Raw genomic sequence first — 25,980 nt, forward strand, 5'->3', positions numbered from 1 at the left:
TTCCTATCGCTACGTCAGTTACAGGTTAAGGGGCGTCTTGAATGGATAAAGGTAATGTTTGTGCAAAAATATAGTAGTTCTATTTTGAAATGAGAAATAATTCGCTTTTTGTCAATTAAGGAAACTTGTAGTATTATCAAACAGAATGTCAGTGAAAGACATTGCGTTTGCATAGTGAATTATGAAGGTACTGAAAGGTAGTAAAGAAGGTGACTTAAAGAATTAATTTGAACAGATAAGGTAAGGCTATCATTAAAAGAAAAAACTGTTCAAAAGATGTATGTTAGAATTAAAAGTAAGATGTTAAAATTTAAAAAGATGTAACAGAGTAAAACTAAAGAATACTGGTAATTCCCATCTGGAAAACAGTAATTTGAGTACGATATTGAAAAAGTTGGTTTTAAGAATTTCTTTATGCAAGTGAGGCAAAACAATTGCTAGTTTATCATGAGTGCTGACATAGATGTAATTAGTGTAGGGAAAATAGTAAAATTTGTATAGTCAGTGTCTCTAAAACATGAAAAAATAATAGTGTGAGCAGTGTAAATTCATTTGAAGTACTGAAATATGACATAGACTAAATATCAGAAAATGTAAGAAATATTTTGGTATATGTGGATGAAACACTGAACGTGGTTGTAAAATTAGAAATGAAAATTATCAACACACTTAAAGGTAATCGGGATTTAAAACTGAACATGATGTTAGACACTTTGAAGACCATAAAACTATATCAGAAAGGAATACATTTAGATATAAATGGTATTAAACTGTAAAGTTGTGAATGGAAATTTCTGAGTAAAACCTGTAGATGATCTATTATGATCGGAGAATTAAACAAGTATTTTAAAAATTGCAAGGAAATATTTGAATATGGAGTAAATAAAACAATCCATATCGTTAAAATGAATAAAAAGGGATAAAATGTTGGAATTACGAGTGATGAGACAGAAATAAAAACGTTATAATAAATAAGTTAAACTTGAATTAAGAAATATAAACACAGAAGGGAAATCATGAACGTAAGAGAAGCAATTAACAGTTATAGACTTAAGTTTAAAAAAAAAAATTCGGTAATGTAAGGAAGATATTGTTGAACATGTGAAAGAAATTAAAAATTTTGTAGAAAATTTAGTAAAAGAACTAAGATTACGAAAAATAAACGTTTCTTTTTAAATAGAATTTCAAACCACTAAGTTAAAGTGTGTATAGAATACTAGAATGTTTTAAAAAAGTAAATGAAGTTAAAATTCAGAATATATTGAACATTATAACGTTAAAAAAAAGTGTGAAATTGCATCTAAAATTAAGTAATGTAACAAATAAACAGCATGTGCCTGAACGTTTGTGAAATATAACATATAAGTTAAAAATCAGGGTATGCTGAAATTTATGAAAGGTATGATAAAAAAATTGTATGTGGAAATTAAATAAAATATTACAAATTAGAAACGTTAAGTATTAAAACAATATGACAGTAAATGAATATGTTATTATGAAAACAGAAAACCTGAGAAATAAGTTAAAGTTTCATGGAAAACTAGAAAGGATAAAAGTATCAGAATAAATTGATGAGCTGATTCAAATTCCATTTTCTTATATAGGCTTTTTTACCTAAATCTGAATGTATCCCGTCAGCTTAGTGGTTAAAATCTTCAAACTACTCAGCTGGTGAGATATTTTGTTTCAGGGTTCGATCCTATATTTTGAATAATAGAACATTTAAAAAAAAAAGAAACTTCTAAAATAGATTATTTTCTTTTTTCGTCCCTAGAGGACGCCATAAGCAATTCCGAAATAAATTATTTTCTTTTTTCGTCCCTAGAGGACGCCATGACTCCGTTGCCAAATTAAAAAAACTAACTTTAAATGAAAAGCAGGAGGTCTACAACTCAATCAGTAGTCTACCAACAACTCAACTCCACTCGAAACCACGCCTCCTAGTGTGATGACGTTGCCTTTGGCCCCGCCCTCTGTGTGACGTCATTGACCACGCCCTCAGCTCCTCAGCTCCTCCTGTCGCAGAACTGTCATTTTCATGCTACTGACAATACTGAACACTGAGCAATGAATATCCAGTATCAGAATAACGAACGAAATTAAATATTGTATGAAATAATATGAGCATATTTTTACATGTAATACGTAACTTTGTAACTTTCATTACTCTGATAAATAATGTGAATCATTTTAAGTCTGATGAACTTGCAAGCGTAAGAGAATTTTTTAATTTACTTTTCAAAATGTATAATCGTCAGAACTTGACATCGGTTTTACGGTGGATTTATTTATTCATTTTTAGTGAAAGGAAGTTATTTCATGTTATAAGATAATTTCATTTGCAGTTAAAATTCATTGCTTCACAAGCATTTTTTCCTAAAATCATAAAATTTCATTTCAACATAAAGTAAATGCAATGCAATTGACATATTTCAAAACCCATTATATATGATGCTTAGAGGTCTGAGTATTTATACCAAAATCAATGAATATAAAATTATATTGTTGTATTTTTGAATTTTTTTTTAATTCGGTTCATATATTCAAATATTTGTTTTTCTTAAATACTCTAAAATTACTAAACTATATCTCAAATTTTGATAATTTAACGTATTTCAATACCTTTCAATTCCGAAGGTAAATGAAATGTCTTTTAGTCTTAATGAGATCAGGTATGGTTCCAGTGTTTAAATTTTCAGCCTTTATTTTCTAATTTATTGCTGACAAGTTTTGATTAATTCTTTTGCCCTAACAGACAATTGATTTAGATTAAAATAACACGCCGAATAATGATTATTGGAAAAGTTAAACAACAAGAATCAGCATTATATTTGTAAATTTTGCAGGGCCAGTTTCGATGGTTTATTCGATTAGATGGTTAGTTCCGTTCGTTCTACACTGATGATAATTGAATTATGCATCTAAGATTTGAGTTTCGTGTATAGTTGTACATAATACAGACAGAGACTAATTTTCGAATAAACATGTATCGGGCTGCTTGAAAGTGCAACTTCACTTTCAAGGTGCACCTAGAGCCTTCTATAGTATTTATAGTTAATTATAGTTTATATTCTATTTGTACTTATAGTAGTAATTTATCTATTACATTAAAAATGTGAAGAAAGTCTCTGCAATAGATTTACCCTAATTATGTGTAAGAACTTAACACATGAGCTAAGTAAATACATAGCTCACACTTATATACAATATGTGTTGTGATATAATATGCGATCTGATATGTGTTGCCATATTATATCGTTTTTGATTTCGTCAGTTTCACTCTTCTAACGCAACCGTAATTTTAATTTTCTCAATAAACCTAATTTTAATTTTCTCTTTAATTCGTGCAGAAAAGTATACAGTATTTACTGCATACACGATTTACTTTAAAATAGGATGTGGAAATCTATTATCAGATCATCATTTTGAATCATTTGGATTTTTGAATCAGCCAGAATAATTATTATGTATTGCAAGCACATTTATCTTTTTCATTTGTACCCGATCCCTCACAAAAAATTGTTTCTTGCTCGAAGAAGTACGGCATATTTGATGTATGCTTAGTCCATGTCGAGCTGAGCAAACCTTTCCCTTAGCCAAAGACCAATAAAAACTCCGCCTCCCTTGACCCAATAGATAGTCAATAGTAAAGAGTTACCCGATAAGCCCCCAGTCTGGAGTTTCCATTTAAATTCGCAATAAAACACCCGCTGATCACATTCATGTATCGTGGAGAAAGATGCCTGAGAGAGTGACTGAAAAGAAAATTTTCAGAATCGCCCTTTTCCCTTCTACAAACACGCACACGTACGAGAGCTGGAGAAAAATGAGGTTTAAAATAGATTTGTCGGGCTTTTCTGCGATTTTATTTAACTTGATGTTATGGTGCACGTCACAATTTTCATGTATGTTATTTTATACGCTTAAAGAAAGTCTTTGCATAGTTCTGCAGTGCTATGAGGTATTTATATTAGGTTTCAAACGCCAAAAAGAGTAAATTTCATTTTATATTTTCCTGCTATTGAAATTCTAACTGTGTATTCTTTTGAGAAACATTAAATTCAATTCTTTCAGGAATGGCAGTCATGCTTATTAAAATTACATCTTTTATAGTATTCTGTTCCTCATTCTGCAACTTGAGAGGAATGGAATACGTTATCTGTAATACTTTTTGAATTAAATGAAAGAGTTTATGTTCCCTGTGATACTTGTTTTCCCTTTATTTCTTATAAATCTATAATTTTTTTTATATGTTTTGAGATTTCTATTACATTGACTCATACCATTCTATTGACTCATTTAACTATTTTTAAAATTTACGTATTCATAGTGCTCAAGCACCTGGATATTTAGTATTTAAAATATAGAGATTTTCCAACATTTTGATGATAATGATCAGAAGAAAGAGCCGCCCTCCTTTCAATAAGGTTCATTATGTCACAAAAACAAAGTAAAAACTGAATAATGAATTTTAAAAAAAAAATGATTAGCATTGTCACGTCTAGCACAAGAAGAATAAAATACATATAATTTTCAAAAAGATTGTTAAAATTTGTTGCTGTTACCAGTCTGACTTGTTTGAAAACGGTCAGCACAAAACCATGATATTCATCGTGGAAGGAGTCAGACGCGCCTGTCATTGGTAACAGCCTTGTGCACCATATAGGTGACGGCCGGATTTTAGCTTAGTTTCACTCCCAGTTTTGAGAGAGATCACCCCGGAAGGACGGGTCTGAGGGTTTTCCACCACTATTTCCTTACCGCCAACCGCTCAAGAGGACTTTTGGCTCGCCGCACAGAGAGCCCCATGCCGCACAGACAATATACAATAACAAACATCTATGACTTCTCCAGGATTCAAGCCAGGGCCCTTCCGTACGGTAGTCAGAGTCACTAACCATTATCCCGGTTGGGCGGCATATTAAGATTTAATTAAAATTATTATTTTGCTCTCTTAAATTTGTTAGCATTTTTTTTTTCCAATTTCACTACTTGGTAATAATTTTACATGATAAATCCTTAGCATCAATATCAAAGTACTGTTTTCTCGAATTATAGTTATTTAGTTATTACAATGAATCATTATTTTATCCATGAAAATGTAACCATGAAATGTAATGTGGTGACATAAACCACATCTTGCACTATATGGTGTTCTAAAATGTGATTACTGTATTCTCGTTCTTCTAGAATCTGGTTCACTGCTGTCTTGTAGAGCCATTATTTATAACAAACGCAAAAATGGGAGGTGATGATAAAAGAAAAGTAACGTAAACGTGATTCCCTTACAGCATGGAGTGTGAATCCCAAGAGTTTAGTTGTGGATGTTTGCAAAAATTAGCAAATGTTTTGTTAAAATTTGAAAAAATTCTGGAAAAATACGAAAAACACACACACAAAAAAAATGTCAATAAAAGCTATCCTTACAGTTCGTTATAGTCGATTTTCTTAGCTTTGGATGTATATTATAGCAATATAAAATAATATTAGGTTTATAGGGAACTGTCACGTCTAAAATGTTCGTTAGTTTTCGAGCGGGCTTCGACTGCCTACCTAACGGTACTTCACACAGAGCTATTTTTCAAAAACTAGTGAATTGTCCTTCGGTCTTCTAGCCAGCTTTCTTGCACAAAGAGATAAAAACTAAATAACATTAATAACTATTATTTGTTTTGTTAGATAATAACATTTATTTATCCACGTTTAAGTGGATTACAACTAAAGTGAACAAGAGAAGCTAGTCGATCTACCCACGATACTTTAACAAAACTAAGGAAACATGCCTTTTAATATTAGACGTTCTAAAGAACATGCAAATCGCATGCATCACAACTTGTTATTTTGTAACAGCTCAGCACTTAATGTCAATTACCACTCGTAATATCATCTAGATGTACTATGACAAGCGACAAATTCAAACGGGCTGTAACTTTCTTCTACATAGAAGGAAGACATTTGTTCCATTAGACATGATTCGCAGTTAATTTATTTAGTTTTTAAACTTTATTTCGAATGCTCTTGATTTGTATAACTTCTGATCTGGGTGAATGTTTAAGACATGAATAAAAATCTGATGTGTACACCACATGACTTCCTTGTACAGAATATTAAATTATACGCATTTTTTCTTGCATTTCATTTAAACTTATTGGATTGAATTAAATCTACTTCGCCGACAGCGCATAAGCTACGATAGAATAAATGCGTTCTTTAAAATTCACTCTATTTGTTTACCATTGCGACACACTGGCGCTAGGTTCACTTAACAGTATTATATTTCGTTCATATTATAACTCATAATGCACAAAATTAATATCATTTAAAGAACAGAATTATCTAATCGTTGCCACATGTTCTATTCAAATACTATAATAAAGCTAGAACGATGTATAAAAGAAATTAAGCAAACAAAACAAAAAAGAAACAGTTTTTCACAGACGATTGTGTATTTCTCATTTAATTAATTCAGTTCTCACTTTGCGACAAGACAAAAATACATAAAAACTCAAAATATCTGTTTTAAAAATTACGAAGTAAATCTCAAACACTTATTTCCTCGAAAAAATTCCAGAAAGGATTAAGTATGATTTAATTCGCAATAATAAATGAAGGCGTTATCTTTATTGTTGCGAAGCTAAGTTTCTCTAGATTGGAACAAATCCACTATCCTGTTGTTTCAAATGTAAACAACCAATGGCCGCCATTAGAAAAAAAAAAAAAATTAGGCTTAGCGCACTTAAGCAACTTTAAAATTGTTGATAATTCTAAAAATATTGCATACAGATTTACTAAAGGCATAAAAACCTTAACTGCAAGATACGAACAACATAATCCAATCATTTTTAAAGCAAAAAATGCACAATTTACAAACATATAAGAGTAAAGAAACTGAGATCACTGAGCCAGGTAACAGAGTGGATATATAAATATAAATATATTTATATACGTTTGGTGCGGCCGATTGCAACCAAAATACGAGGTGCACATCTACATGTTATAGCAGTCCTATATACAAAATTTCAACATTCTGAGGCTACTCCTTTTTGAGTTATGCGAGATACGTACTTACGTACGTACATACGTTCGCACAGATGCCACGAAAAAATCTCTTCAGAATTCATTTTAAAGCAAGTTTTATAACTTTTTTGGAGGAAAAGAGTATTTTATTCTTTTCTTACATACAGTTATCACGCAAAAACTTCGTTAAATTGCATTCGATAGCGGTCAGTATGGATATTTTCGTTGAAATATGCTGCCTGAAACTGTTCGCGATTACAATACTTCCTTTTTACTTCCTACAAGGAAGTAGAAAAGGAAGAATAATGTTTTAGCTAAACCTATTAGTAAAACTTAATCATAAATGACATGCAGAAAATTGGCTAGTATTCACGCTGCACATGGAAAAACCAGAAAACTATCCGTGCAGCCAGCACCTTAGCCGAAATTAGAATACGGATCTAGTTACTAGCATTTAGCGGTTTGGCTACTTGGCCTCCAGAGGCAGACCAGGAAACAAATGTTGGACCTCGCTTCTTCGTACCAGATGAACACATACTGTATCATTTAATTCTCATCCAAATAGTCTTAAATAATCTTTGTTACTATGTCATCAACATAATCATGTTATGTTAAATTGTAACTTTTGTTTGAAAATAAAAATGTCGGGTATTTCAAAGACCTAGTAGTGAATCTCAAATTTCGATTTTGTGACACTGAACACAGCTGCGATATATATTTGCAATTATAAAGCTCCACTTGTAATTCTCAAACTGTTCGTAAATTTAATGAAGTATAAATCAGACTGTGCCCCTTCCTGAAAATAATAATAAATAATAAATATTTTTCAGCAGGAATGTCTGAAGATAACAAGCATTATCATAAGACACCATAAAGGGAAAATTTATTTTCAATCATAATATCAAAGCATGGCATTTTTGAGACTGTAATAATAAATATTTTTTTTAATAAATAGTATTATATTATAAGGTATTTCTCCCGCTTCGCTAGCGTGTCTTCGTGGTGTATTCCAGAGGTCCGCGGTTCGATTCCCGGCGAAGGCGATTGCTCATTTTTCATCTCTCCGGCTTTTCCAACTAACCTATTGTCTCTACAAGTGGCGCCCGAACTAAAAGGGTTGTGGATGATGATTCTCTGCTATTCAGATTAACCTAATGTCTCTACAATATCTTTAAATTATAGCCAGTACTCCTGAACACAACTTTAAAACGTATGGCTCTTCATGTGTTACGTATTCAAAACCTTGCTGATTCTCTAGTTAAAGACATTTACAACTTTTATTCTAACACATCTGGACACTTTTTAGTTGTATACAAGTAAATCTCTCAGTATGTAATACTTACGATAACAAAACTTTGAAGTATATTTACTATCTCAGGATTTCTCGAAAACAAGATTACTATAAAAGAATATTTCTAGATTTTGCAGAATTGTAATAAAATTCAATCAACTTTACTTTTTAATGTTGAAATGCGTAGCTTTCCTTTCGTCCCTATTTGGTTACTATTTATTTATTTAAAAAAAGAAGATTCTTCAAATTTTATTTAACGAAACGGCAGGCAAAACAATTCTTTGAATGTATCTGAATTTATTAATTCTAAAGAAAGTAAAACTTTAATTAGAAAGATTTAGATATTTACATATATTTAATTAAAGTTTTCGGTTCAACTTACTTCACGGATTTAAAAGATAAGAACGAGAATTTTCTTTTCAATTCTATTGTGACTGTGTATCATTTAAGAAAAACGTACGCAAAAATATAGCATGGGATTTAAAGATTATATACTTTATTTCAATGAATGTATGCTTAGAGTTATTTTTTGTTTTAAACCAAAAAGCTCCCATAAGATTTATCTGATAGACTCGAATTTGTTTATTCAAATCAAGGTTTACCTAAACTGATTGTCTACATTTTAATAAATTTGTTATAATTGTAAGACCTGACGCAAAAATGAAACTTATATCCAAGATTTGATTGATAAATAAAATATACTTAAAATTATTTATAACTGACGATTAATGTAACAAGTTGTTATGTTCATGAAACATTGCTTCGATGAAAGTATTTTGTTATAATAAAATGGGTTTATATTAACATCAATGCCTTATGAAAACAAAATATTCAGATGTCAAATTTTGGAACCAAAGTGAAAGTTAACTATTTTGTAGCACATGATTTCAGGTATAAGTACTTATTGAAAAACCAAAGACGTAAAATTAGTATTGGCAAGCATTGAGGAGAAAGTAATAAAATAGCAATAGAGATCTCAATTGCATGAATAAGGAATTTGAAACTATGACAAAATAATAACAAAGATGATATAAAAAGGAGGATTAACATCGCTATATTTTATGGATTTTTATTTATCACATTATTTTATGGATATTTATTTTATTACACATTATTTAGTATTTATTGCACACTGGTGAAGTTAAGCTTGAATTATATTAGTTTTATAATATTTACACCTATTTCTTCCATATTATTAAAGCTTATCTGAGTCCCGAATAAAAAATACCTACGTATACTATAACAACGGCGGGGATAGACATTTTGTATTCCGGTGCAATCTCTTTAGGTACATTCTGCTGCCAAGCGCCTCCTCAAATTTTAAAACTTTTGCTATCCCTTAATATTGCTGCCCGGTGCTTCACTAAGTTCTAAAAAATGTTCCTGCTCTGAATTCTGTCGCCCAGTGTTTCTGCATCAGCTCTGAGGAACCGATCTTGAGTTTACATGAATAACAACACTAAATGCAAGCTTCTGGCCTATGAGTATCATTAAAAAAATGTATTTTTTGTGCATATAAAAAAAACGTGCTGTCACACTTCTCCTCATCAATACCCTCAACAATTTGCAGCTGAGTTAGCTGCAGTCTGTAATCGTTGCAAAGCATAATGTAATCATAAAAGGTAACCATGCTATTCAATTACTAATATTACAAAAAGTTCAATTACTGATGTTAAAAGACATTGATGGGCGAGTCATTCCTCAAGTTGCAATATGGTTATAGTCACGCGGTGATAATAACAAAAAGTATTAAATAATTGTTTGGCAAGTTGGCATCAGTGCTGAAATAAAGTTAAGAAACAGGATTACTTTAAATGCTTTTTATGAGAAAATATCAAATTTATATGAATAAAGCATAAACAAATTTAAAAAAAAATGGTGCTGGTGATCAAGAGAAGCATATTTTAAATCATTCTGCTTCTCAGGCTTTGTACTGTATATTTTCTATGGGTATTATTAAGTTTATCCCCAATGGTTAGTGGTTAATACAATTTTATCTATTCATCATGTGTCAGCCGACTGCACATTACGTTTTTCAACTCAAAAATCTTGCTTAAAGGTGAAATAATATTAATAAAATGTTATAGGCTTTGCAAGTTTTTGGTGCTGTATGATATCCCTCTAACTTCAATAAATACTTTAATAACTTAATAAATTTTTAATCTAAGTAGCTCAAAATAAACTAGTGCACGTTTCATTCAGTGATTGTAATACCTTTATATATAAACATGCACTTTTAATCAAAATTAAAGGCACAGACATAGTCAATTAGAAGTGTTACACTTTGAAAAAAGCTGAAATTTAAAGCTCAATTTGCCAAAGGAACTTTCAACTATATATATTTTAGTTTTTGAATGAATAATTATTGAAATAGATAAAATAAATTTGATGAATAATTAAATAATATTTGTTTGTCATATTGACTTTCTAGCTACTGAAACACATATATTTCTTCACACATACATATTTTTGAAGTTTTTCCACTACATTTTGCATACATTTCCCTTCGTGCAATCAGAATAAATTTAAATACCTTTGGGCAACTAATGCTATCTAATTTGCGGATAGATTAATCACTCTGCATTTCTTTTTAGCTGAACTTGCTATCATGCTTGAAGATCGGAACCCTGGTAAGTTACATTCCATCTTGATCCCAAATCCTAGACACTGAACAACAGTTCTTTTTCAGACATGTTTTTTTACTGTCGTCTTTTTTCCACCTCATTTTCTTGCTTTTTAAGGGCATTAATGAAATCCAAACGAAGGGCTATCAATGAACTATGCAATCCTTTTGTGGCAGTAGAAGTTCTAAAAATGGGAGAGTGTTTGGAAGGGATAAGTGCTTGTCAAATTTTATACTTTTTTTTTTTTTTCCAGCTATAGTTCTTTCTTTAGTTTTCTTATCTTAAAGTATATTAGAAGCTCACTGCGTTCATGATGTTCGAAATCCTGGAGGCCTTCTTTACTTCTTTTGCTTGCTTGTCTGTGTAATGAATTTTGCTTTTTGGTATCTTTTGATATCCAGCCAATTGCCGGGAAATGGGCCGTAGAATTCAGACAATGTTTATTTTCATTCAGCTGTTTTTCATATTAAACTTTCGAAGGAAAGTATTATCTTTTCGCTATTCTGCTTGAGCTGTTTTATTCTGTCAAAATTTATATCTCGATTTCGTCTTTTTTATACCAATAATGCAGATTAAAACTGTTCGAACAGCCTTTAATTTCATTTCAAAACGCAAAATACACAATGAATAATTAAGGGTCTGCCATTTTTTTTAAACAATTCATATGTCATTCATATTCATTCAGTTATTTTAATTCATATTCATTCAGTTATTTTAATTCATATTCATTCAGTTATTTTAATTCATATTCATTCAGTTATTTTAATTCAAATTCATTCAGTTATTTTAAAATTCTGCTTTTGTATATAAAAAAAATGCTTTTTCTGAAGTTTTTGTGGGACATTATTAGGCATGTATTTCGCCGAACTATTAAAAATCGACTGAATATCTAAATGGCGGAGAATTTACAAGATTATTTATCGGATTCTGAATCAGTCTTTTCCATTCCGCCCAAGTGGCAGTCTCTAAGTCTTGAAGAGTTAGAGAAATCCTTAGCTGAGTAGCAATGTACAAGGTCTCATTCATAATGTAATGGATTCAAATCGAGTGAATATGTTTATCATTTCACGTCCTCTAGTGCCAGCTCCAAAAGTAAATCTTTCACAAAAACAGTTTCCGTACGTTATGTATAATCGTTCATTAAAAGGAAATTATCATTGATTACTCTAGCATAAGGCATGAGCCAAATGGCTAGGAATTTCATCCCTCTGCGTTTAACACGAGACCGTGATTCTGGATGAAGTATTTTGGATGAGTCCGTATTCTGGATGAAGCACTTATACTTATTTCTTAAAGCCATTAGATATCTGCATCGATTCTGTGACTTTTTTCAAGCAAAACTGAAATTATTTCTTGTGTTACACTTTCTTTATATGAAGATGTGTGGATCGTTTGGCTCCAAAAGGAGCTCTGATTCGCCTATGAAGAATTTGACTATGTTCTGTATAATGTTATCTACAATACTTATCCATCCAATTCCTTTGCATTTTCCGGTGTCTTAGTGCACAATAAAATAAAATCGAAGGTACAGAGGCATGTATCCTGCACTGATTAAGACAATTTTCTACAGTTTGTGTCATAAATTTCAAACTGTAACTCGAAAAATCTTCATTTTACTATTAAGCATTATTTCTTATTTAGTTCTACAAGTTGATTTGGACGGAGCATGATTGTAGGATTCTATAGTTGTAAGTGAATGACTTGATTTCCTACGAACATCTCCAGTAGTTTGAATTGGCTCTAAAGACGAAAAATTACACTTCCAGAAATGTCAAGGAAATTCGCTACTTGCTTTCATAATAATTTACTTCCATCCGGTTGGCCACTTAATCGCCAAAAATTTATTCTTGTAAATAATGTCCTTTAAGCATTACTAAGAATAATTCTACAAAAAAGAATGCCATCAAACTTAATACTTTGCATCGCAAACAGCATTATAAGAGAATATATTCTTGAATTCTCATAATTACGTATTTTGACGTCAGGAAGGCAGTGTTCCATAAAAAAAAAATATCTTCTTATGTTTTTAAAGCACTAGAATCGTATTCATTATATCTCAGTTCGATTATATATGCTATAATAATGGTGAAAATAACGCTGCAATAACAATTTGTTTACTACCAAATTTCGGCTTGATATATATAGATTTTATATTTATGTTAAACAGAAATACTTGGTCCTAATTGTTTCCTTACAGTTCAAGAATTTTCAGTATCATTTTAGTATGTACTCTGTTACTAGTGATATTAAAACGAAAGAAATGCATAGAGTCTGCGCATCCACAAAAAATATTCCACAATCGGCAAATCGAAAACGTTTGTAAATACTTATCTTCTACTATATTAATGTAGACACTTGATAAGGTTTTGATGGTAATTCTTAACGAATATAAAATGACGAAATTAAAAAAGAGGAATTATCTTGAGCAAATGAAACAAATTGTAATAGCCTATCATTTATTATATTGATTAAAGACCAGTTCTTGGCGAAAACTGAATATTGTCAAAACACGACAGCAATAATTTTAGTTTAGTATCTTGACTGCTAAATATCATAAATAACGAGCTACATATATACTGCTTACTTACGTATGCGAAAGCAAAGATTTCTGCTAGAAAGAAGATAACGTATATTTAAGAGAAAAGTAAAATGAACACATTCATTCTCTCAGATATACAAAATTTTTGCGAGTACAGACCGAATTCGACTGAAAAATGGAAGTGAGATCAACGGGGGACACTGAAATAACATTTGAAGTTTTTTATGTTAGAAAAATTTAAACAGTTTTAAGTTTTTTCCTGGATCAGTTGCTGTGGGGTAACACTTTTCAAAATAGAATACCTTGGCATCCGATGCATCATATAAAATAAGTTCTGTCTTTCAAAAACTGAATCATACTGTAGAAATACGAGTACTACAAACTGCGTTTTCTTCTTGGTATTCGCAGATGACTATATTTTATAAGTTTATTGAGTATACTTTATAGAACGAGGAAAAATTATTTGCGTATTTACATAGTTATTTACATAATACATTTTGTGAATGCAAGGAAGTATACGTTTTGCTGATCATAACACAGAAAAACAATGTACAATAAAACTGAAAAATTATTTTATTATATGAGCTGCAGACAGAAGATCAGATTTATGCCATTTAATTGCCCTTGTTTTACAGAAGATAGTTTTTATTAGTTTATGTATGTAATTCAATCTTACAAAGTTGATGTCTGAAATATATACTTCATAGACGGATAAATTTACATTAAAGTTACAAGGTTGCAGCCAATTCCATATTCATTATACTTACCGGCACTTAGCATCCACACCATATATCATGGCTGAATAATCTTGTTAAATGAAAAAAAAAAAAAAAACTTGTTTTGTCAGTCTTGTTCACTGAACAATCACGTAATTCTATAAAAATCAACAAAAATTAAAAAAACAAAAGAACAAACACAAAAATTAAAAATCAAGAGAACAAACACAAAAATAGTAATAAATAATAAAACTTTATATATAGAGAATTGTAATTATCAGTCTAGTAATAAAAGATAAAAAATATTAATAAAAAATAGATTTAACGAAACGAAAACAAAATGAATAAATGAAACAAAACTAGTGATTTTAATTTGCATTTACGACAAAATCATAGATAGATTGACTATAAAAGTATCTGTAATGAGAAATAAATTTTCCTATTATTGATGGAAAATTTCTTGCCAATCGAAACACATTCATTTTCGAAAAATATCATTAGTACAAATTTTCGTGAAACAAATGTTTACAAAACCGAAATTATTTTTAGCTCCATTGCCTCTGACCAATGCTAGCTGAGTCTTTTATCTTAATTTTAATTTGTTATTATAAATACGTTTCGAATCCATTTTAAAATAATGAAATAAATTTTATCTAATTATAAATTAATCTAATATTTTTAAAATATTAAATTATAATTTCCTAATAAGCTTATTGAAGAATAAAAATATCAGTTATTTCATTTTGTTTAGTCTTCAGTACGCAAAATTTCTTAGGTGCTTGCTGTTTTTCTTCTGGACCTATTTTTCCTTTATATTTTTGAATTCAACTATTCTGTTTCGCAGGAATTAGACGAATGTAATGGTATACATGAGCACTAACCCTTAGTGAGAAAGGTAATCACCTCTTTAATTGAAGATATTGAACACAATGTTTTAAGTGTATAAGTAAATGTACCAAAGCGAAAATTAACTGAGGGACATTCTGTTGTTTTTACTCAAGGGACAGTGAATTTTTTTTTTGTTGCGAGCAATTTTGTGCAGATAAAAAATTTAAAAAAATATTCATGTCATTCATTAAGATTAATTAGATTAAGCAGAAACATGATAATGCTTAATTTAAAACTGCATATATTTTCCTTTCAAATCATACGGGAAAATGCATTATATAGAATGTAGGGAGCATTTTAAACTAAACTGAGAGAAAAAGGTAATATTGAAAGTAACAAATTAAAATTTAAAGTGTCTATTATTTAAACAATTCTAACTCGATATTTTAAAGATAATCTACCATTTACTGTGATTACAGTATTATTAAAAAGGCATGAGCACAACAATAATTAATTTATTATGAATTTCTAACAAATATCAAATATGTATTTGTCTTCAGGCCTTTTTACTTCCTTGTACGAAGTAAAAAGGAAGTACTGTAATCGCGAAAAGTTTCAGGCAGCATATTTCAAAGAAAATATCCATTTTGACCTCTATCGAATGCAATTTAACGATGTTTTTGCGTGATATCTGTACGTAAGGACAGAATAAAATACTCTTTTCCTTCAAAAAGTTATAAAACTGCTTTAAAATTAATTCTGAAGAGAATTTTTCGTAGCGTCTGTACGACCGTATGTACGTACGTATCTCGCATAACTCAAAAACGAGTAGCCTCAGAACGTTGAAATTTTGTATATAGGACTGCTATAACATGTAGATGTGCACTTCGTATTTTGGTTACAATCGGTCGCACCAAACGTATATAAATATATTTATATATATATCCACTCTATTACCCGGCTCAGTGATCTCAGTTTCTTTACTCTTATATGTTTGTAAATTGTACATTTTTTCCTTTAAAAAATGATTGAATTATGTTGTTTTTATCTTCCGGTTAAGGATTTTATGCCTTTAGTAAATCTGTGTGCAATATTTTTAGAATTATCAGCAATTTTAAAGTTGTTTAATTGCCGCTAAGCCTGTTTTTAATGGCGACCATTGATGTTTACATTTGAAACAGGAGACTGGTGGATTTGTTGCCAATCTAAAGAAACTTAGCTTTGCAACAACAAAGATAACGCATTCATTTATTATTGCCAATTAAATCATGCTTAATTCTTTCTGAATTTTTTTCGAGGAAATAAGCGTTTGAGATTTACTTCGTAATTTTTAATATAGATATTTTGAGTTTTTATGTATTTTTGCCTTCTCGCAAAGTGACAACTGAATTAATTGAATGAGAAATACTCAATCGTCTGTGAAAAACTGTTTCTTTTTTGTTTTGTTTGCTTAATTTCTTTTATACATCGTTCTAGCTTTATTATAGTATTTGAATAGAACATGTGGCAACGATTAGATAATTCTTTAAATGGTATACATTTAGTTCATTCTGAGTTATAATATGAATGAAATATAATACTGTTAAGTAAACCTAGCGCCAGAGTGTCGCTATGGTAAACAAAGTGAATTTTAAAGAATGCATTTATTCTATTGTGGTTTATGCGCTGTCGGCGAAGTAGGTTTAATTCAATCTAATAAGTTTAAATAAAATGCAAGAAAATATGCGTATAATTTAATATTCCGTACAAGGAAGTCATGTGGTGTACGCATCAGATTTTTTCTATTGTGTAGAGACCTTTTTTGAAAAATGTACTTATTTATTCAAAATTTATTATTTTCCTTTAAATACAGAACATTTGAGACCATAAATTAAATGATACGGTGGGTCACACAAAGGGAAGAAATTCATGTGTGTGGTCGCATACAAGTCTCAGTCTTCGAGCTGTTACAAAGTGTGAGACGACATGCTGTAACACTACAGAAACAATAATTCGTTCAGTAACGCGTCCACTTGACATTTTATGAATCATAACTTCACGACCAGATTCAAGATATTTTAGTGATCTGCACTGTGTCTGTCATCAAAGCTTTTCGATTTCAAGAAGGCTGATGGACCAATAATTCTGTTGCTCCTCTGATATCTTTTCAGCTATAACGAATCAGCGAATGTAAAATACAACCGAAATTAAGAGGGCGTGACCAATTCAGTTTGCAGATTGCTTCAGACAAAGCAAGACAAAGAGGTCAGAAGGGTCTTAGCACGTTGACTTTCATGTGCATTACCGATTACATAGAGGTTTTACTTTTCGGAGCTGTGTGCATCGCATGTGATTCACAAGTATTGTATTGTATTGTTTGAAGCTGTGAGTATCACCGGTGCTTCACAGACACGCAGATTTATAGGATTAAAACTATTTTACGGCCTCAGAATGTTGTTCTGCAGTCTCTGTTTACGGCTTCTGGAAGCTTCTTTTCATAAATAGTTTATGATTTTAATATACTGTTAAGAATTTTGTACATAGATAGATTGTTTTAGTGCAATTATATGTGAAAATTTTTATGTATAATATGACATGAAAAGCTGAGAGGAATGATGCTTTACCGGGAAAATAAGAATACAGTAACTTTGAGAAGCAGAAAGTACTAGAAATATCTCGGCGGGAGTTGAAACTCTACGAAACCGGAGACAGTATCTGCTCTGAGTTGTTGTTGAGTTTTTAATAATTTGATGTGTAACTACTGGGTGTACTCTGTGATATTGTGAACACTTGTACGAGTATATCTGCGAAAATTTCCAGAACTCCGAAGTGTTACTTTTGATAATATAAATTTTATTAACCTATCGTGGGATCTGTGGGAATTATATCTATTACGGACCCGTAAGTATGCAACAAAATATTTTCTTGGAGTAACATTTAAATAATTATTATTTATAATTAAAACTAGGACTGTTTGCCACATTTTCAGAATAAATGTAGCAAATAAACATTAAAATTAAAAAATCTCCGACAGAATATTTTACCCGATTTTGTTCTCGCAGTCAACGTGTTAAACTCTCGACTAGAAAAGCTCACGCCGCTAGCAAGATCCTCACATTATGTGAGGAATAACATCTTACAATTTTGTTATTCCTCACATAATGTGAGGAATAACATAATTTGCAGTAATTGTATTGTTAATCAAATTTCTCACAGATTCATAATAAATGTGTTTGAGTTCTACATGCAGTAAGTAATAGGCAACCTAATCAAATCGCAAACTAGCCAGTTACCAATCCTTACAAATAATCGCCCCATCAGCGCAGCGTACCACCACTGTCCCTATAATGATACTAATTTTCCTTTAAACGATTTCTATTTTCTTTCTGCAGTTTATTGGATTTATTTACAGAGACTGCCAAGTTAACTTTTACAAAAGAACTGATGTCATGTTTAAAAAACTACACATAATACTTAATAAAATTTTCTGGAAAAACAAAATATAAACAAAACAAAATATACAGTCCATATTTTTTTATATATATATTATGAGTAAAATATTAGGATTTAAGCTTGTTCTGCAGAATAAATGTTTTAAGTGAAATAAATAGTTTTAAATTTGAAATCCCTAAGATATATATTTCTCGGTTAATTAGATTTCATACAGTAAAGGCAAATCCTTAATATTTGAAAAAAATAAGCATTCAAAAAGTATTTACTTGGTTACACCTTACGGAGAAAAAGTCTCTTGTATAAGATACCAGTCACTCTTAAAAATCTGAATTTTTGTTCTCTTTCACCTCTAGTTAAAATTATATGCAATATTATCAAAGGCGATAGGGGATAAGATATGGAGTTTGATTAAACAATGGTAATATTGTATAGCATTTAGTTTACAGAATTCAATTTATTCATTTCTGCGTTAGAAATTAGGAAGTTATAGGATAAGATATTTATAAAGATAAATAGTACAAACTTTAATTTGCCCAAAATTTGCTATAGTTTATTCTGGCACCGATATAAGCATTTATAGTACATTAACAATATTACAGATTCCTACGAATTCACAAAACGGAAATTGCTCCTTCCAGCAATCGAATGCGTGCTGTCTATAATACCGTTTACACGCATGAAGGATATATTATAAAGGTATCTTGCATTTCTACCAAAGCTTTGCATTCGCTTCAGTATCTCCGGAAACTGAGACCCCCACTGAATTGAACTACCCCCGTATGGTACAATGTTTGAGGTATAGACCCACGCAAGGCTCTAAGAATAGACCTAAGGAACCGTACAGAATCATTGGAAAATTCCTTTACATAATGTGCCCGTAACTCTTCCTCATCAGTCTCGCGTGGTGAACGGACGTGAATGCTGATACTGCGGAAGCGTTCGCCTAAGTTCCTCTCCTGGAGAATACCACAGCTTCCTCAAACAAGGGAATTGAATTAAACGCGGCTATTAATCGTCATTGGTGACGTCAGAATGGTGTTCTCTGTCGTTGCTCATCAGCCCAGGAGGTTTATTCGATGTGGTTCTATGGTTCGGATTACTGCTTGCGGAGATGAAGCGCTGAGGAACTGGTTTATGGCAAAATGTTCTTGCGGATGCCTAATCGGTTGGTGCTAGGTTTAATAAGTAAAGGGTAATAATTATTGATAGCTATTTGAATAGCTTTGATTTCGCAAAACAAAATATATTTTACGTGAGATATTGATTATATATAAATTGGCAGAAAGTAACCATGTTTGGTACTAATTTACTTATATATTTACTCAGTTTTTGTAGCTTGTTTTTTTTATTTGTTTTGGGGGCGAGAAAATATTAAAATTGCTATACGTGTTGCACATGACAGTTTAGTGCTCCACAAGATACTTTATCCAAAAAAACTGCATACTGATTTTTAAGTAACCAATTAATTTTTCTCCCATATACATGTTTAGCGATCAAATTAATAAATGCAGGACTATCATTATTATTTTAACAATTATATCAAACATCTTAATATTAAATAAAAACGCAATGTACCAAATTATCAGGATTTCTACCGTAATTTCCTTGATATGGGGAAAAGGGGGTTAAAAAAAAGTTTGATTTTGTTTTTAATCTTTGTGCAATTTGTAGACAATGATAAGCTGTTAACGAAAAGTTTCATTCCTTTAATGTTGTCATTCCCTTAATATTAAAAGACGATAGAATCTGTCTCCAAATCAGAAATAAATAAATGTAAACGGAGTGAATGCAAATATAAGATGCGAGATAAATCGGAAGAGTTTAAAAATATGACGCCACTTTCAATTGCTAAGGTAGAAGAAATACTATTACTAAAAAGAATAATTTCTTCGCTTAAAAAACGGTGATTTTCTTTTTTAATTACTGTTTCACATCATATAATTAAATAGGATACAATAAAATGCACAAAGCCTTCTAATGCGCATGGTTTTGGCTAAATATACTGAAAGATAAAAATGTTTTGGCAATCATAATATTCTTGGTCACGTACATTTTTTCATGTATTATTTTCTTACCTTTCTGCAGTTTTACAGAATATCATATTGCAATCCATAAAATTGAAATTACATACATAAAATAATTGCATTTAGTTATTTAAAAATATATTTGGAAAATTTTGGTTTTATATCCTTTTGCTGGAAACCTCATTATTATATTTTTAATCCTGTATGGCCAAACATAGTAGAGCTATTCGACTAGTCAGTTCGACATTAAATATTTGTTAGAATACAGGACATACTAGTTGTAATACGGATAATAAGATTTCGTTATTTAAACTCAATATCCAATGAAATTAAATTCAACAAACAACTTAGGTTTGATAAAAGGACTATTCAACTTGCTTTGGTGAAACATTGACTTCTGATGGTACAAGAGCTTAATTGTTTTAGAATTCTTCAAACTGCAGCTCGAAATATAGGCAAAAATTTATCTTTGACCCTTTTTTACCATGACAAAAATATTTTATTTTGACGTATTTTTTCAGTTATGATTTATAATTTAACTTGATATTATCTATAAGAGCTGAAAGCTCTTTCAATTAGTGCCTTCGAGTTAATATACCTACAAATTAAAATAATTCAAAGCTTGTTTTTTCGAATTTGTTAAAGAAGGATAAATATCTGAATAAGGGAAATGATGCTTTCATTGATGACGAGCTAAGAAATAATTTCTCGCATTTATGTTATAGTTTGGAAAAAACACAAAAATAACTTGATCGTATTGGAGGGATACGAACGATGGTCAAATTGTGTTCATCGGCTTCATGAATTTGTCACTGGTGGGCCTATGATATTTTAAAATGAAGCACTGACAAGGGAAAGTGAAGCACGGTTACCTAAAACTGCCTATTTAAAAAATATCAAATAAAACAAACGGTAATTGTTAAACAACCACAAATTTTATGCCACAAAGTTATTTTTATATAATAATATTTGCAATGTTGCCCAATTAATTTAACAATAACTGTAAATATAAATTGCAATAATTATTTTTCCCGGAGAACGTTTTACAGAACATGTAACTAGGGTTAAAAATGAAATATGGTCAATTATTTTAATTTATTAAATAACCGGTAACTAAGATTTGTTAAATAGATGATAATTATAAATTATTAAATAAAGATAATAACTTATTAAATAATATTTCATTATAAATTATATCTATAAATGTTTAATATCCTTTATAAAGATAATAAAATCTAAACGTATATAAGATTGAAAATTAAATATGTTAAAATACGTATTACTAAATAATCACAGCATTTTCGATATGTAAAAGACTAAATATATTACCATCTTCTAAAAATTTCAATATAAAGAAAAGAACACTGGTCTTCGCTTATTTCGCCGAAATTAATTATCACTTCTAGTATCTCGAGTATTATATAAGTTCATGTGTTTCCTTTGCAAAATTTTAGTAGTTTTTTTCAATGTGTAGAGTAACACTGGTAGAGATGTAAATTTATGCAATGCGCAAAGGGAATTACTTAATTTAAAATGTATAAACTTAGAATATCTTTTTTTACTTGTAGAGATTAATTTATATAATATTCTCGACTTCAATCGAGTAATTGTTTTTATGTTTAAAATTTTAAAGCTATGGGACAAAGATTAAGTAATAGCTTTCTTTACAGCGGGAAAACGCGAACATGTGTAAATTTTTTCGAATTCACGAGCTTAAATATTTTTCATGTATTTAAATTATAATCTTTAGGAATAAAGAAACATACTTTAGAGTTACTTTACTATTTACAGAAACATATATTCGTACAAAATAAAAAATGTAGTTCATTTAGAATTAGTGCTTAGAATTATAACTCTCTATGCAACCATTTTGTAATTCTGTAAAGGAAATCTAATTTATGCAGGTTTTTTATATATCTAACCAAACCTATGGGAGTGTTATTTCAGAAAATTTAATGAAGCAATTTAATTCTGAGTAGCGTGTTAGGTTTCTTTTTTTAGAACGGCTGAAATAGGTTTCATTATATGTTAATTAATTAGTTGGTTATTCTGACAAAAATGACATCATACCAGTCTGCTAAAAGGTTAGTGATTTCGAAGGAAACTTGACTCGTACTTGCTGCATGGGAAGCGACAACCAGTTCTTCTTACTTGCACAAAGTCAACCCATGGCTCAAATGCTAGTATTCATCTGCTTTATACATAAGGCCCTCGTGAGCACTTTATTATGTATGAAATATCGTTCAGTAAAGTAATACAAGTGTTTGCAAGTCTTTTATAATAAAAAAATCTTCCAATATATATCAGGTAAGAAACTCATAATTTTCATATCAGTTTCAATTTTATTAAATTTGTGCACTCAAATTAAGATGTATTCAGTCATTCGAAGCAATTTTTTTTCTTTGTGCTTTTAAGATAAGTCTCGAAAGAATGTGGACTGTAAAATATTGAGCCAAACAAAGGATTAACTTGTGAAATCAATGAATACATTTGAGTGTAAATTTACATTCTAAATGTCATTGTTAAAATAAATATCTGATGTGGACAAGACATGACTTTCCTATTAAAGTATGCACAATTTTAGTTGCACTTCATTTAAAATTATTTCTTCGATAACTTAATTAATCGATTCCTCAAAGAAAATTGAAAAGGGCAACAAAAATTGCAAATTTTTAAATTAAATGTCCCGTCATTTTTTGTCGTACCGAAATCAAAATTCTTACAATTTTGTTTTACTGCAAATAAGTTTTTTTTTTCAAACTTGACATTACCAAAACATGAATAGAAATATATGAATGCAAATGTATTTTTGTTATATATATATTTGGAATGTATGGAAATATATGACTACGACTAACAATTACGAAAATAAAGGCCGGTAAGGACGTGGGTATACATAACGATAGAAGATATCATAGCTGAAGATGAAGAACTAGAAAATCACTTGAGGTTTCGAAGTAAACTTGACTCGTACTTTGATAATCCAAACATATCTTTATTACTTCGTGATTACTCTACGCAGTTACATTTTAGGTGGCAGAAAAATAATGCTGAGCGAGAAACGTGGTTCTCTTTAGGCATAAGCAAGCAGTAAAAGATAGTGCATATATTGTAGCCGAAGTAGATACAATCTCAAAACTTTTTGTGTAAATTTTGCGCAGCGACTAGTAAAAGTCTATATCAAGCAAAACGGAATACTGCAGAAAAAAAGACTTACGTCAATAGAGAAGCGAAGGTGGTTCTTTTTTAATTCAAATCATAAATTTAAAGATCTATTGCCAATTAAGTGTCTTTCATGTTTTATATATATATATATAGTTACAGCAGCCTCATATGCAAAATTTCATATGCTCTACGACTAAGTGTTTTTGAATTATTCAAGATGCACACATATGTACGTATGAGCAGACGTTACAAACAAAATTCTCTTTTGAATACATTTTAAATTCATTTTACAAATTTTGTTTTGAAAACAGAGAGTCCTTTATCCTGCGCGTATGTACAGATGTGTCTCAAAAATGTCGTCCAAATGCATTCGAAAACGGACAAAAAGTAGACATTTCCTTTGAGATACACTTTGGACAAGGAAGTAAAAAGTAAATTATCTGAATAAAACTAGTATTTCGAACAAACTTAAAAACATATCAATCCAAATTAAGATTTTTAAAATGACAACAAACCAAAATGATGTTATTAATGGTTACGAACGAACTAATTATACTGTCTTGTACAGACGTTAGGCTATTTTGAAGCAAGAAATGTGAAAAATATACGATGCCCTCGACGGGATTCAAATCCGAACCTCTCTAATTCATGCCAAGTGTGCTACCGTTAAACCACGAAGGCATGCTGAAAGGAAGGAATAAATAGCTTATTTTTTATTTAATTATTTTTAAATACTAAAATGTAATTATTTTAATGAACTTCTGTGCGTGAAGAGACGCAATCATTTATATAAGTTTAGGCTTCTAAATATTAAGGGATTACTATCATGTAGTTAAAATCCTGTGAATCTAACATCATATTTAAAATGGACAACGACTTTTGACAGCTTTGTAGCAACATTATAAATGCCCTTAAACATATTATTATAATGAACCTAAACTAAATTTCCAGCTTTGTGAAAGTGATTTTAAATAAAATTAAAGTAAATCTTCAAATTATGGTAACTTGGCTATTTTTGGCGAAAATTTGGCAACACCAACCCTGCTACAGAAACCTGCTAGTTTTTTTTTTTTTTTTTTTTTTTTTTGGACGCCATTTTTGTTTTTACAAAGTAAAGGCATTTTTTTTTTCATTTTTTCCAACAATCTGCTAGCCGAATTACGCTTATGCTAGAACTTAGGTACGAAATTGGGAGAAGTGCAGAATCGCCACTGCTTCGCGCGTTTTTAAGAATTGCACATACGCGGTATCCATGTACACGTCGACCTATTTTCACTTAAAAAACATTGCAGAATTGCACAAAATAGCATTGTGCACACTCTTGACTTTATCCATGTACACATTGGCCTATTTTCACTTAAAAAGTCAAAGAAAATTGACAAAAATCCAATTCTTCTTACTCTTGTAAAAAGCGCCAAACAAATAAGTGGGAGATTCTGCACTTGAGCAGCGAAATTGTATCTAAGGGCTTATTAGCTAAAATCACGATCGGAATTTTCCGGAAAATGTCACATGACATGTCTCATGATTTCTCATTTCTCTGAGACAAAATAATCTGTGACTCGAACTGTGTACTTCTCAGATTATTGCTAAAGGTCCTACCTAGTAACCTTTATCGCCTTACCAAAATGTCGCCAAACTACCTGTTACCATATTCCAAAGATTAGCCAAAATTAACTATGTTTCTGAGAAATTCATTCTGCATACGACTATTCATCGAAATTTAATAGCACAAAAAAAAAAGCAAATGAGAGCCCGTTACACATGGGAAAGACCACAAAAACGTCCATGCAGCCAGAGCGTTCTCGAGATTCGAATCTCGGACCGAACTACCAGTATCCAGGGACTTTGCCGCTTGGCCGCTGGCGAGCCTTATAGCCCAACTGAATAAATATGCATATTACACAATCAAAAAATTAACCTGAAACCGAACATTAAAATTTTTATTAAAAGTGTGAAGTTTTCGATATGATTTTAGAAAAAAGAGAAACTTCTAACTGACGTGCAGAAAGTCATGTAAAACAATCCCAGATAGAAATAGCAAGCATGCACTAGAATTAAAATTCTAAATTTTTACGGGAAGAAGTCAAATTCTGTTAGAGAAAAGAAATATAAAAGTCATCTTGTTCGCATTTCTCCCCAATAAAGTGTTGCCATTAAAATTTTGAATTAGAAAAGTTCATGATTGAATTTCTAAATTTCAGTCGAGAATTTATGTGTTTCTTTTTAATCTAATAAAATACTTTAATTTTCATATCTACTAAATGTTAAGTTCAAGTAATTTATGAATGAATATGTAGAAGGACAAAAGGAAAAAAAAAATATTATAAGATTCAAAAACAAC

At 30.5% G+C, this 25,980-nt stretch overlaps 1 protein-coding gene across 1 annotated transcript in view; it reads right to left on the minus strand.

The window, feature by feature from the left end:
* Nucleotides 1-25,980, minus strand: part of LOC118181837 (cell adhesion molecule Dscam1-like) — a 1,450,682-nt gene that overhangs the window by 608,982 nt on the left and 815,720 nt on the right. The window lies entirely within an intron of this gene.

Source organism: Stegodyphus dumicola, chromosome 5 (assembly GCF_044657685.1).
Source record: "Stegodyphus dumicola isolate Sdum_Otavi_A_Nest chromosome 5, ASM4465768v1".
Taxonomy (NCBI): Eukaryota; Metazoa; Arthropoda; class Arachnida; order Araneae; family Eresidae; genus Stegodyphus; species Stegodyphus dumicola.